The sequence below is a fragment of the Hemicordylus capensis genome, chromosome 3 (assembly GCF_027244095.1).
Source record: "Hemicordylus capensis ecotype Gifberg chromosome 3, rHemCap1.1.pri, whole genome shotgun sequence".
Lineage (NCBI taxonomy): Eukaryota > Metazoa > Chordata > Lepidosauria > Squamata > Cordylidae > Hemicordylus > Hemicordylus capensis.
Window position 1 is genome coordinate 325,877,621 of NC_069659.1, and position 12,002 is coordinate 325,889,622.

Sequence of the window (12,002 nt, forward strand, 5' to 3'; positions counted from 1 at the left end):
ATCAACACAGGTAGTTGTTCATCTTAAAAGAGCGTTTAGCATTCAGTACACATTTTTGGGTGGGGGGGAGGGGTGGGCACAGCTCAGTTGTAGAGTACAGTACATATTTTGCATGCAGGAGGCCATAGATTCAGTCTCAAAGAATCTCCACGAAGCACTGAGAAAAATCCCTTTCTGATTGGAAAGCCACTGTTAGCAGACAGGTACTGATCTAGACCAGGGATTCTCAACGTTGGGTCCCCAGGTGCTATTGGACTTCAACTCCCATAATCCCCAGCCGCCTTTGCTTGGGGATTCTGGGAGTTGAAGTCCAATAACATCTGGGGACCCAACGTTGAGAATCCCTGATCTAAACTATGCAATGGTCTAAGTACAAGGCAGCTGCATATGCTTGGAAAATGAGTCCCGTATGTTTCGCTCTCTTCGTAGTGACAACGTAAAATTTAAAAAGTGATAGGATTCCTGCTGCAAAAAGCATTTTTGTTTGCTTGCTTCAAATTGAAGTGGCGTCTGTCTGAGTGCCACAGTCCTTTCTTAAAAGCCGGTCCAGCTATTATATTCCATGTGTGAGTCAAAGTCCAGCACCTGTTAGACTGCATTAGAGAAAGGGCATTGTCTCCCTAAACCACACTCCAGCTGCCAGTCTGTTTGGTTCTCCCTGGTTACCTGCACGCACTGCTTTAGTGTGATGCTTTAAAAGTTATGTCGTCCATTAAATCGCCTAATGAATTATTTGAGGATCATTCCAAATAGTCAAGTTGCCGAGAGCGTGTATAAAAAGATGGTGACATCATGGTGCCATAAACATGTCAAAGCAAAGACTGGGAGAGGTCTAGCTTGGCGGAAGTCCAAGAAAGGACACAACCCACTCAGCATTTTGCCGGGCAATGTGGGTTGCAGATGCTTGTCAAAATGGCTTGTTTATTGATTGCATGTGCAATAAAAAATATATTGATTCCAGGCACCAAGGTGTGGGGCAGGATCAGTGTTTACAGCTGGAGCCATTTCAGAGGTTTTTGAATGTCTCAATTGCAGCAAAGTTGAAGAACAATTTAGTGTAAATAGGCATTTGATTACATTGAACACATTTGAAATAAAAAGGCCAGCTGCAGTGAACAGCCTGCTGGAAAAGGTCTTTTAAAGCTTGCCTCGTTTCTTGTTGTTGTTTTTGGACAGTTTCAAAAGGAGGAATGGGTATGAAAGAATGAAATAAAAGGGCTGATTTTAAAGAGTTCCCCACCTGTCTCATTCTGGAGACCTGGTATGGACACCTGTGGCCATTTGAACATGACAAATGCTACCCTAGAGATGGGTTAGGTTGGGTGCTTGTTTGCTTCCATTACCGTGAAAATCAAGCATGCTCCTTATGTAGATGTCAGCTGTTGTATATAATCCCAGAATGTAGGAGAGATGTAAAATCTCTTAAGGGAGATTTTGATTTTGCATGAAGAGAAGCATTTGTGGAAATGTCTGAAGGATTATCAGGGCTTGACACTGGAAATCTTCAACATAAATCCTAGAGTTGCAAATGAGCCAATATATTGTTTGTTCAACCAAAAACTACTTTTGTTCTGCCACATAACCAGTACTGGGGTCTGGAAAGCCATTCAGCTCCAGACTCTGCACCACATTATGCCCTAGACAACTCCTGGGGATCAGTTGTTGTTGCTGCTAACATAGTACCATGGCGCTTTGCAAAGTACAAGAGGGCAAGTCCCTGACCCAAGGTATTACAATCAAACTTTCAATCGAACTTTCAACACTGGGGAGGCAATACAGGGAAGCAGAGCTAAACAGGAGAAGGGTGTGCATTTATTTCAGTTACGTGACATGTATTTAGCTTTCGTTACAGTAGGATATGGGGACTAAAGGTTGTGCCAAAGGTTTCATGGGAACAGTGGGTTTTGAGGAGACATTTGAAGGACATGAGCAAAGTTGCATCGTACAGGTATTCTGGGAAGCCATTCCAGGCACAAAGGGCATCAAAGGGTAGTAGAGCTCTTTTGAGGGAGTGCCCACATGATGGGCACAACAGAGCTTACTGCATTGGGGATCTGGAGGAGGAAGTCCTCCAGGCTGCCAGCGGCAATGCTACAGCTCCCGGCTTCCTGGTCGCTCTTTAAGCGGCACTCTGTGGTTTTAAGGAAGCCAGGCTTCCGGGAGCTGTGCATAGCCCCGATTACACACACAGTCGGGGCTGCCAAGGACAGATGGGCCTTTGCCCCTTTAACCTAGGTAAAATGTTAGGTTAAATAACAGGCTAGCCCTGCTCTAGAGCAGCAGGATAGGAGCGGGTCCTGAGGCTCCATATGAGCCTCACTCCCAGGTTTTCCCACTCCTACGCTGCTGTAGCCGATCATGTGAATGACTTTAATGAGTTTTTCAGAGTTTGATGTTGCAGCGTAGGCGTCAGACTGTCATGGGGCAGTGGTGGTGTTTCTGCTGGAGTATATCTGTATTCCACAGGCACACTAGTGCATATATGTTAAAATTATTTGCGGACCACAGCTGTGTGCGAATGTGGATCTACTGTATGGTCTTGGTGGCACATTCTCTGAGCAGCCTATTTGTGAGATGCTGCGGATAATATCACAATACACCAGGTAGACATCTGGCAGGTGTATCCATAGCAAGTGATTGTGAATGGATTGTTGATATATTGAATGTCCACCTGGACATTTACCACAGAATGTTGCATTATGGGGAAGCACTGTGCTTCATAGAGATGCCTCAGTCAGAAATTCACCAGATCCACCTCTAGCAAGTGACTGGGTAATCCCTGTTGTATTTCTTTTTGGATGTATCCTTCCTCAGCCCAATTTTGGGCTGAAAGACCAAGGTAAAGTGCTGACTCATAGAACCTAACTTGTAAAACTAGCATAATATACAAGACTATACCATAGCTCTACTCTTACATGGAGCAGAAAGTGGTCACCTTAACTTGCAATTTCCACAGTTTTTGGAGCATGAGTAAAAATGGTAAGCAACTTAATTTTCACGTTGGTCTTGTGGTAGCAAGCATGGCCTGCCCCCTTAGCTAAGCATGATCTGCCCTGGTTGCATATGAATGGGAGACTTGATGTGTGAGCACTGTCAGAGATTCCCCTTAGGGGATGGAGCCACTTTGGGAAGAGCAGAAGGGCTGTGGAGGCCCTGGACATGAGAGGAGAGCTGGTCTTGTGGTAGCAAGCATGACTTGTCCCCTTAGCTAAGCAGGGTGAGCACTGTCAGATATTCCCCTTAGGGGATGGAGCCGCTCTGGGAAGAGCAGAAGGTTTCAAGTCCCCTCCCTGGCATCTCCAAGACAGGGCTGAGAGAAATTCCTGCCTGCAATTTTGGAGAAGACACTGCCAGTCTGTGTAAACAATATTGAGCAAGATGTATGGTCTGAATCAGTATATGGCATATGTTCCTATGTTGATATTAATTGTTAAAGAAAAGTGAGGAAAAAAAATCTTTTAGAGGATTTGGTGCTTAGTGGGGAGAACACGGAGTACATGGGGGAAAGAATGGAGTCAGGAACACATTTCTCACATTCCTAATGTGGATTTACTGACATATGTTTCAGATTCAGTTGAGATGTTTACAACAAGGTGCAGCTTCTCATTGTATCATAACACTAGGAATAAGAAAAGTTGTATCTGTTAAAACTCTCTTTTCTGCACTTATCCTAGCAACCTGGGTGTATAAAAGAATTTTGATGTTCTTTCTCCTTTGTAATGGCTGGACATGGACCATAATAAAATGGTTGGTTGGTGTGAAATAAAGTCACACTTCCCAATGACCTACATATACAAAATGTTGAATATGCTCTGTATGAGTGTGTGTGTGTGTGTGTGTGTGTAATGCTGAATACTGTATCATACTTCCTGGTTACCTACAAATACCAAATTCTTCATGAACAATCCTGCCGCTTAAATTAGTTGAATGCACAACTTTGAACACTGGGATATGCTGGGGGAAAGATTTAAATGATTATTGTTTGTTGTATTTTTAAAGAAGAAATTTTGACTATAATCACATTTTAACTGTTATAGTTCTCAGCGTATTTTTAACCCTCAATTATCAGATCAATAATTCCAAAATGATACCATGTCAAAGAGAAGCAGAAGATCTTTCTCAGATTCAAATTTACTGTGATTCAAATTTACTATATATGGTAATTATTCAATAACATGTATAATGTTTGAAGTTGAAATCCTACATATTTCAAACTCTTTTACTTCTCTTTTGCAAGGAAATTAATTTTTAAAAAATCTATGACATATACAGGTGGGCTTCGAATAGCCGTTTCACTCAATTGCAAGCCACTTCTCTGTATACAAATTTAGGTATTGCAGGGGATAGTTTAGCTTATTTGTGTTCTATCACACACACACACACACACACACACACACACACACCCCTAAATTGGTATGCAGTTCAAGTAGCGTGTCTTGCCAGCTGGCACATGGGACAGTTAAAGAAGGGGCGTGAGAGTTGCACTCTCGCCTCCTGCACCATTTCTTTAAACCTCTCCCTGCATCAGCTAAGAAATGGGGAGAATGTCTATCTAAACTTTACACTTCCCTCAGCTGATGTGTGTGTGGAGGTTTATAGTTTAAATAGCCATTCTCCCTGTCTGTGCAGACTGCTCCATCCACTCTCACCACAAAGTGGATTGTTTAGCCAAGGAACCTAACCCCATTTGGGGGTTAGGTCAAGCACTCCAATTTCACTGTTTCCATGAATGTAAAGGTAAAGTTGTGCTGTTGAGTCAGTGTCAACTCCTGGCGACCACAGAGCCATGTGGTTTTATTTGGTAGAATACGGGAGGAGTTGCCTCCTCCCGTGCAGTATGAGATGATGCCTTTCAGCATCTTCCTATATCACTGCTGCCAGATATAAGTGTTTCCCATAGTCTGGGAAACATACCAGTGGGGATATGAACCAGCAGTCTCTTGCTCCCTAGGCAAGTTACTTCCTGCTGCACCATTAGGTGGCCCTTCCATGAATGTTACCACCGCTATATTAGTGGATCTCTTGAGTTTCATTCATTGAAATTTCCTAACAGTGTAATCTACACAAAATGACAAAATTACTGTGTGTGTGTGTGTGTGAGAGAGAGAGAGAGAGAGAGAGAGAGATTCCTAGGATGTTCAACATGTCATTAAAACAGTTGCCTCCAAGATGATATTCGGCTGCTCTTTTAGTAGCATATGGCTACATTACAGAGTGATTTGTGACCAGACACATTATTCTGCTAATATATGCAGTTTTAGAAGTAGATTTAAACAGTAGGTTTGGCTGCATCTCAGCCTGAAAGCAATCTCCCCCTTCTTCCTATGCATTTCGCATATATGTTGTATAGTTTCATTTCTCTTCTTCCAATGGGGTGCGGGGTGGGAGTGCATGAGCAATATGAGAACAAGATGTGAAATCTGCTGCCCACTAGTCCCCTGAATAGTACCCAAGGAGTTAAGAGCTTGTGTTTCTAACACTGTGTCCTCCACATAACAGCTCTGAAGGACCCATTACTGTCAGTGAGGTCACTGGTGTACAAATTGATGCCACTACTCCGAAAGAACATTGCCCTGCTCAGTTGGCTGGAGAGTCTCTGAGTAGTTTTTTGCAAGCAATACCACTGATGTGACAATTGACTGGGGAACAGCGCCTACGGAATCTCAAGTCCTACTTGGGGATTCCTTGGTGTGCAGTTTTTTGACGGGATGGAAAAGAAGCTCCTGAGCAGAATTTATTTGTATTTATTTTTGCAATTGCGTTCCCACAGCTGTTTCCCATCTTCTCAGTGGCTCTTCAGCCTTCTGCTCTCCTTTTTCTGAGGCAAAGCTGTTTTCATTGATGCAAGGGAGAGCAAGAGATGCACTTACTAGTAAACCTTACAAAACTTGCTGCTGTGTCTTACATTCAGGCTGCTATCCTAAACTCACACAGGGAGCAAACTTCATTGTACACAATGAGACTGAGTAAACATGCATAGGGTAGAGGAATTGCTGACAGCCCACCTGGACTGAACTAGGCAGTAGGCATAAGAAGCCACCTTACACTGAGTCAGACCACTGGTCCCTCTATCTCAATGTTGTCTGCACTGTCTGGCAACGGCTCGCCAAGGTTTCAGGTAAGGTCTTTCCCAGCCCTACCTGGAGATGCCCGGGAATGAACCTGGTACCTTCTGCATGAACGCATGCAGATGCTTTCTCACTAAGCTATGGCCCCATCCCCTAAGGGGAATATCTTATAGCACTCACATTTTGCCCCCCATCCAAATGCAAACCAAGGAGGGTTCTACTTAGCACAGAGAACAATTAATGCTTGCTACCACAAGACCAGCAAGTCTGGTACTGGAGAGGCAGTGAGAGGAAGGCCTGTATTCTATATATGAATATACGTTGTACAGCCGTCCCTCGTCAATCGCGGTTTTCCCAGTCACGGACTTGGGTATCCATAACGGGGAAATTGTGACCACCCTCTCCAACCGCAACTCGAGTATCTGTGGTTCTGAGAGGTTTTTTTTAATGGTTTTTGGATCGGGTGCCTGGGGGTAATTTCCGGGGGTCAGGGGGTCATTTCCAGGGGTTTGGGGTGATTTGGGGGTGATTTCCGGGGAGTTCGGGGGTCCTTTCTATGGGTCGGGGGGAACCCCCTTTTTAACTTTGTTTTTTGGGTTGTTTTGTGACCGCAGTTCCCCTAGCCTCCTGTTTTCAAGGATTCCCTATTGCTTCCCAACCACGAATTCGCCAGAGTTTCCCAGAACAGAACCCTTGCAGTTGGCGAGGGACCACTGTATTCATATTCTCCAAGCAGTTTCCATAGAGAAATAAATTAGAAACAAAAAAGATGGTCCCCTGTCCCCAAAGAGCTCACAGTTGGGAAAGAAACACAAGGCAAACACTAGCAACAACCACTGGATGGATGCTGTGCTGCAGCTGAAGATCTCCCCCTGCTAAATATCTGTTTTCTGTTTTCTTTGATTTCAATAAGATTAGAGCAGTGCAGATAACATAACCAAGGAGAACAATTATATATGTGTATAACTGAAATAGAAAATTAAAAAAGAAGGCTCCCTTAAGCATAACTTTTAAGCATAACTCTGAATTGCACATATATGTTGGCTGGCCAAGTTTGGAATAAATGTTCACCCTGTTCCCTGGAGCTTCCCTTTCATGGTGACCAATTAAAGAGACTAAAGTTTTGCATGAGAGGCTTTGTGAACAAAAGCAGTCTCTGTGTTCCACTTAAGTCCAGGACTTAATGCTGACTTCTGCGAAGACCTGCCACACCTCCTTCCAGGTTTCAGTGAAACCTTACCTTACAGCTGTGACACATTGGCCACATTCACACGTAACGCAAAACTGGAGGTAAATGGGGTAGCATTTGGAATTCCATTACATCCAATGTGTGCAGCCGTGGTTTGCCTTGCCAAACTCCAATTTGAACCTTTGGTTTGTAGTGCGTTTCACTGCTGTAACCTGAGGTTTTTCGGTGGCAGCACTATGTATCGTTGCGGATGGTGCCATTATTAATTAATTAAGTAAGTAAGTAAGTAAGTAAGTAAGTAAACCCTCCAGTACACTACTGCTCAGGGTGGCTCACAACAATAAAATAGATACAATGTAAAGTAATACTAATTAAATTAAGTAAACAAGTTAGAACTCAGGCTAAAACCCACAATCAGAATTAGGTTTCAAATTAAAAGTTATTTTAAAAGCTAAAAATTTCAGAATTATAAAAACTAAGAACTGAAGAACCAAGGTTTCGTTCACTTTCTGGAACTGCAATCATAGAGATGGTGGAGCAGAACTGCCAGGAATTGCGCCTGCTCCATGCCTCCAGGGCTTCTCTCTGGCTGCCTCTCCGAACACTCACCCTGCCTCCATCAGTGATCCAACAACGCAGTTGCCCGGCAACAGGGACAATGTGTCATCCCAAGCTTGTCAGCCTGTCAAATGGCAAAGTCACACAGGGGCATACCCTTTCCCCACCCTGTCCACCTCCCCACCGGGGAGAAAGGGGATGGCAAGACGGGCACTATTTATTTATTTATTTGTTTGTTCAATTTCTATACCGCCCTTCCAAAAATGGCTCAGGGCAGATAAATAATAAACACAGATAAATAATAAACAAATAAGATGGCTCCCTGTCCCCAAAGGGCTCTAAATCTAAAAGAAATATAAGAGAGACACCAGCAACAGTCACTGGAGGTACTGTGCTGGGGTGGAGAGGGCCAGTTACTCTCTCCCTGCTCTATAAAGAGAATCACCACGTTAAAAGGTGCCTCTTTGCCAAGATAGCCTCTTTGCCACTATGTGCTTTGGTCCCTGTGCATGAAGTGAAACAGATGTATGTTCACAAGCACCTGCACTCCAAGTGCCAACATAAACAGGGCACCTCATTATTGTGCTGGGACGCAAGTTTATGGGAGGACAGTGATACCTAGGATGGGGTTTAAAAGGCAGACCCAAAGAGGAATTCTTGAAGGCTCAGGTCTATTTTTTGTACAATTATGTTGGTGAAGGGGGGCCCAGCCCCTTCCCCTTGGAGATACCTGTGCGGTCCTTAGGCTTACTCATGAGAAGAGTTGGGCAGCAGGATCAGCATTGCCCCAGTGAAAGGAGCGATTCCTCAAACCCCTGCTAACTGTGCAAAGAGGCACCTTTTTAACGTGATGATTCTCTTTATTTCGCGGGGAGAGACCAACTGGCCCTATCCAACCCCAGCACAGCATCCCTCCAGTGGCTGTTGCTGGGGCTGTCTTACATTTCTTTTTTAGACTATGAGCCCTTTGTGGACAGGGAGCCATTTATTTAATTCATTAATTGATTAATTTCTGTATGTAAACCGCTTTGGGAACATTGGTTGAAAAGCGGTATATAAATATTTGTCGTATTCATATTTGTGATGAGGATGGAAGGATCCTGTTCCAGAGCCAATGGCTCACTCATGAGAGTGGAAGGCCCTGGGGATACCCCTTCATAACTCATGAGAAGAACCATCTGTGGGGGCAGGGGTGTCGGGCAGAATCTCTGATCAAGTGTGACAACAATCCCTTCTCCCACAGAGTGCTCTCTCACGAAAGTGTCAGGCCATGGAGGCCGGATGGCAGAAGCTGCCCAGCCGGGTTGTTCTATACAAGCAAGCCATGCGAACGGGTATCCCACCAACAGCTCTTCTTGTGAAGACCCTGTGCCCTCTGCCAGCCCACCTGCCCATTTAAACACCATCCTGAGGTCACTGGAAATTGGTGCTCCCCTCTCCTGTGATTCCCCATGGTGGCAGACCCGCATGGGGGCCCCCACACAATGGAGCCCCCTTTGTTTGCTTAGCACAACTCATGAGCTGCAGTCTGATGGAAGACCGAAGGCTTTGGCGAGCCTAAGGTCCTCCAGTAGACGGGCACTTCCATGAGAATGCTAGTTCTCTGGTGGCAAGCTGCCACAGGGGCAGGAGTGTACTTTGGTCTCCATGGACTACTTTGCCTGGGGCAGCCCTCACAAGAGCATCTTTGGTCACAAAGGACCAGACCCCAGGATCCTTTGCCCTCCCTCATATACATATATCCTCCTAGGAAGTCAACATGTTCCCTTCCCTTCTGTGAGTAACAGGAAAATAGTGACCCCCAAGATCCCCTGCCCCCCACCAATTATGCTTCTGTGAGACAGTTTTGTTTCTGGACCCTTACATGGGGGGCGGTACAATCTCTGTCAGAAGAAGCGCTGGCATGGCATGGCATTTAAAGGGATTTAAATGACATTTTGCTGCCAAGGGTGGGCAGGCCATTCTGAAAAGGCAAGATTGTGCCCAGCACGCCCCCTTGAAGATTGTGGCCAATGGCTGGCACTCTAGTGATGTGCTGACACCTTGCCCACAGTCTAGCAATGCGAATGCTACGGAGTTTGCTGGGATACGGCCTTGGCAGACCAGGATGAGGGAGGGGCTTCCCTGTCCTGAAAACAGAGGTTGCTGGACTGCAGTTGGATAAATGTCTGCAATGCAATTCATGGTATGAAAAATTAACCGTGGTTCCAGCGACCTCCATTTTCACATTATGTGCAAATGCGGCCATTCTCTCAGGGGTGCATCTGTCAAAGGACTCAGGATGAAAACGAGCTTTGGTTTTCTTGTGAGTTATGGAAGGAGAGGGAGGGAGGAGCGGAGTGTAGAGGGAAAGCATAGCCTCATGTGCTTGTCTTTCAGTGAGGCCTTTAGGTCAGCTGAATATACGGCCTGACAGCTGGGCCATGTTATTGCATTTCAATTGCTGCTCTATGTTTGGTGAGTCGTTTTATGGACTTAGCAGCCCATTAAAAATATGGAGGGGAACATTTGCGCCTTGCTTGGTGGTCAGGGTGCAGACACTGCGACTATGCACACACGCTACTCAGCTGACTGACATCAAATAGGCCCACCAAAGCCCAAGCAAATCCCCAAGACACTGTGGGAGGCAGCAAACTGGAGCCACTGTGGGCTCTTTCAAAAAAAGTATCTAGGCAACATTACAGAGGAAACAATACAGGAATATCTGAGAAGGGCAGCAGTGACAATGTGAAAAACTGAAAGTGCTCTTCAGTGGAACTGAGTGACTGAGAGGGAGGTTATGAAAAAGCGGAGCTTGAAAAAAAGGCAAATCCAAAACAACCACTCACCATCTCTTTCCTGTATACCCTGTTCTCTGCTAAAGGTATCCCCAAATATCACTGTATAAAGAAGGCCCTGCAGCATGCCTTTGGCTGACACACAGGGCAAAGGATGCACACCAGTGGAGCAAGAAAGCAACCTAACAGAATTTCCCAATTATTTCTCCACTGGTGCAGTGGAGCAGTGACAATCTTTGATGTCCTCCACTTCACCAGGAAATCCTCTGTGTCTCTTGAAAATATGTCCTTGAGGGTTGTACAGCACTCAGGGATGTATTTTTAGGTGACACAGAGGGCTTCCAGTGAAGGGGAGGCCCTATCCACCTCCAGCACAGTACTTCCAGTGACTGTTGCTGGTGTCTATCTTATGTTTCTTTTTAGATTGTGAGGCCTTTGGGGACAGGGATCCATCTTATTTATTTGTTATTTCTCTGTGCAAACCGCCCTGAGCCATTTTTGGAAGGGTGTTATGTTGTTGTTGTTGTTGTTGTTGTTGTTGTTGTTGTTGTTGTTGTTATTATTATTATTATTATTATTATCATCATCATCAATAACAATAATAGCAGCAGCAACAACAACAACAACAATAATAGTAGTAAAAAGAAATAGAAAAAATAAGAATATACAAAGATCTACAAATTGAAATTGAAAGGCTGTGGCAGAAGACCAAAATAATCCCAGTAGTAATTGGCGCCCTGGGTGCAATTCCAAAAGACCTCGAAGAGTACCTCAATACCACAGGGGCCACAGAAATCACCATCAGCCAATTACAAAAAGCAGCTTTACTGGGAACAGCCTATATTCTGCGACGATATCTATAATAATAACAGCAACAACATTGATAATAAAATTCAGCCATCCCAGGTCCTTGGGAAAGACTCGATGTCTGGATAAAACAAACCAGTCAATAACACCTGTCTGACTGTGTAAACAACAAATAACAATAATAATAAAATTGCCACTTTCCCGCTGCACTGGTGCAGTTGGTTGGGTAGTTCTGCTAGGCTGCTCTCCGATGCATTCACGGATGCATCCTTGCTCTGCTTGCCAGCTCCTTTATTCTAATGGCAAGTGGGATAAAGATTGCTCTGGCAAAGGGCCAAGCCCACTAATCCTTCTCTGCTTTCAAGATGCTTGCACTGCAGGGAAACCTCTGTTTTAACTGTTTTTACTGTTGCTCCTGGTTGAGTGCTGATCTGCCAAACTGGGATCATGGACGGATGCTGTGCAATGAATAAAATAGGAGCAGGTTCAGTTTTATTCATCCTGAGGCTGTTCTCATGAGCGGCCTAATCCAGGCTAGGACAGCCCAGCCTGAATTGGGCGGTTTGTATGGAGCACCAGGATCGCTACTGATCCCAGCGCTTT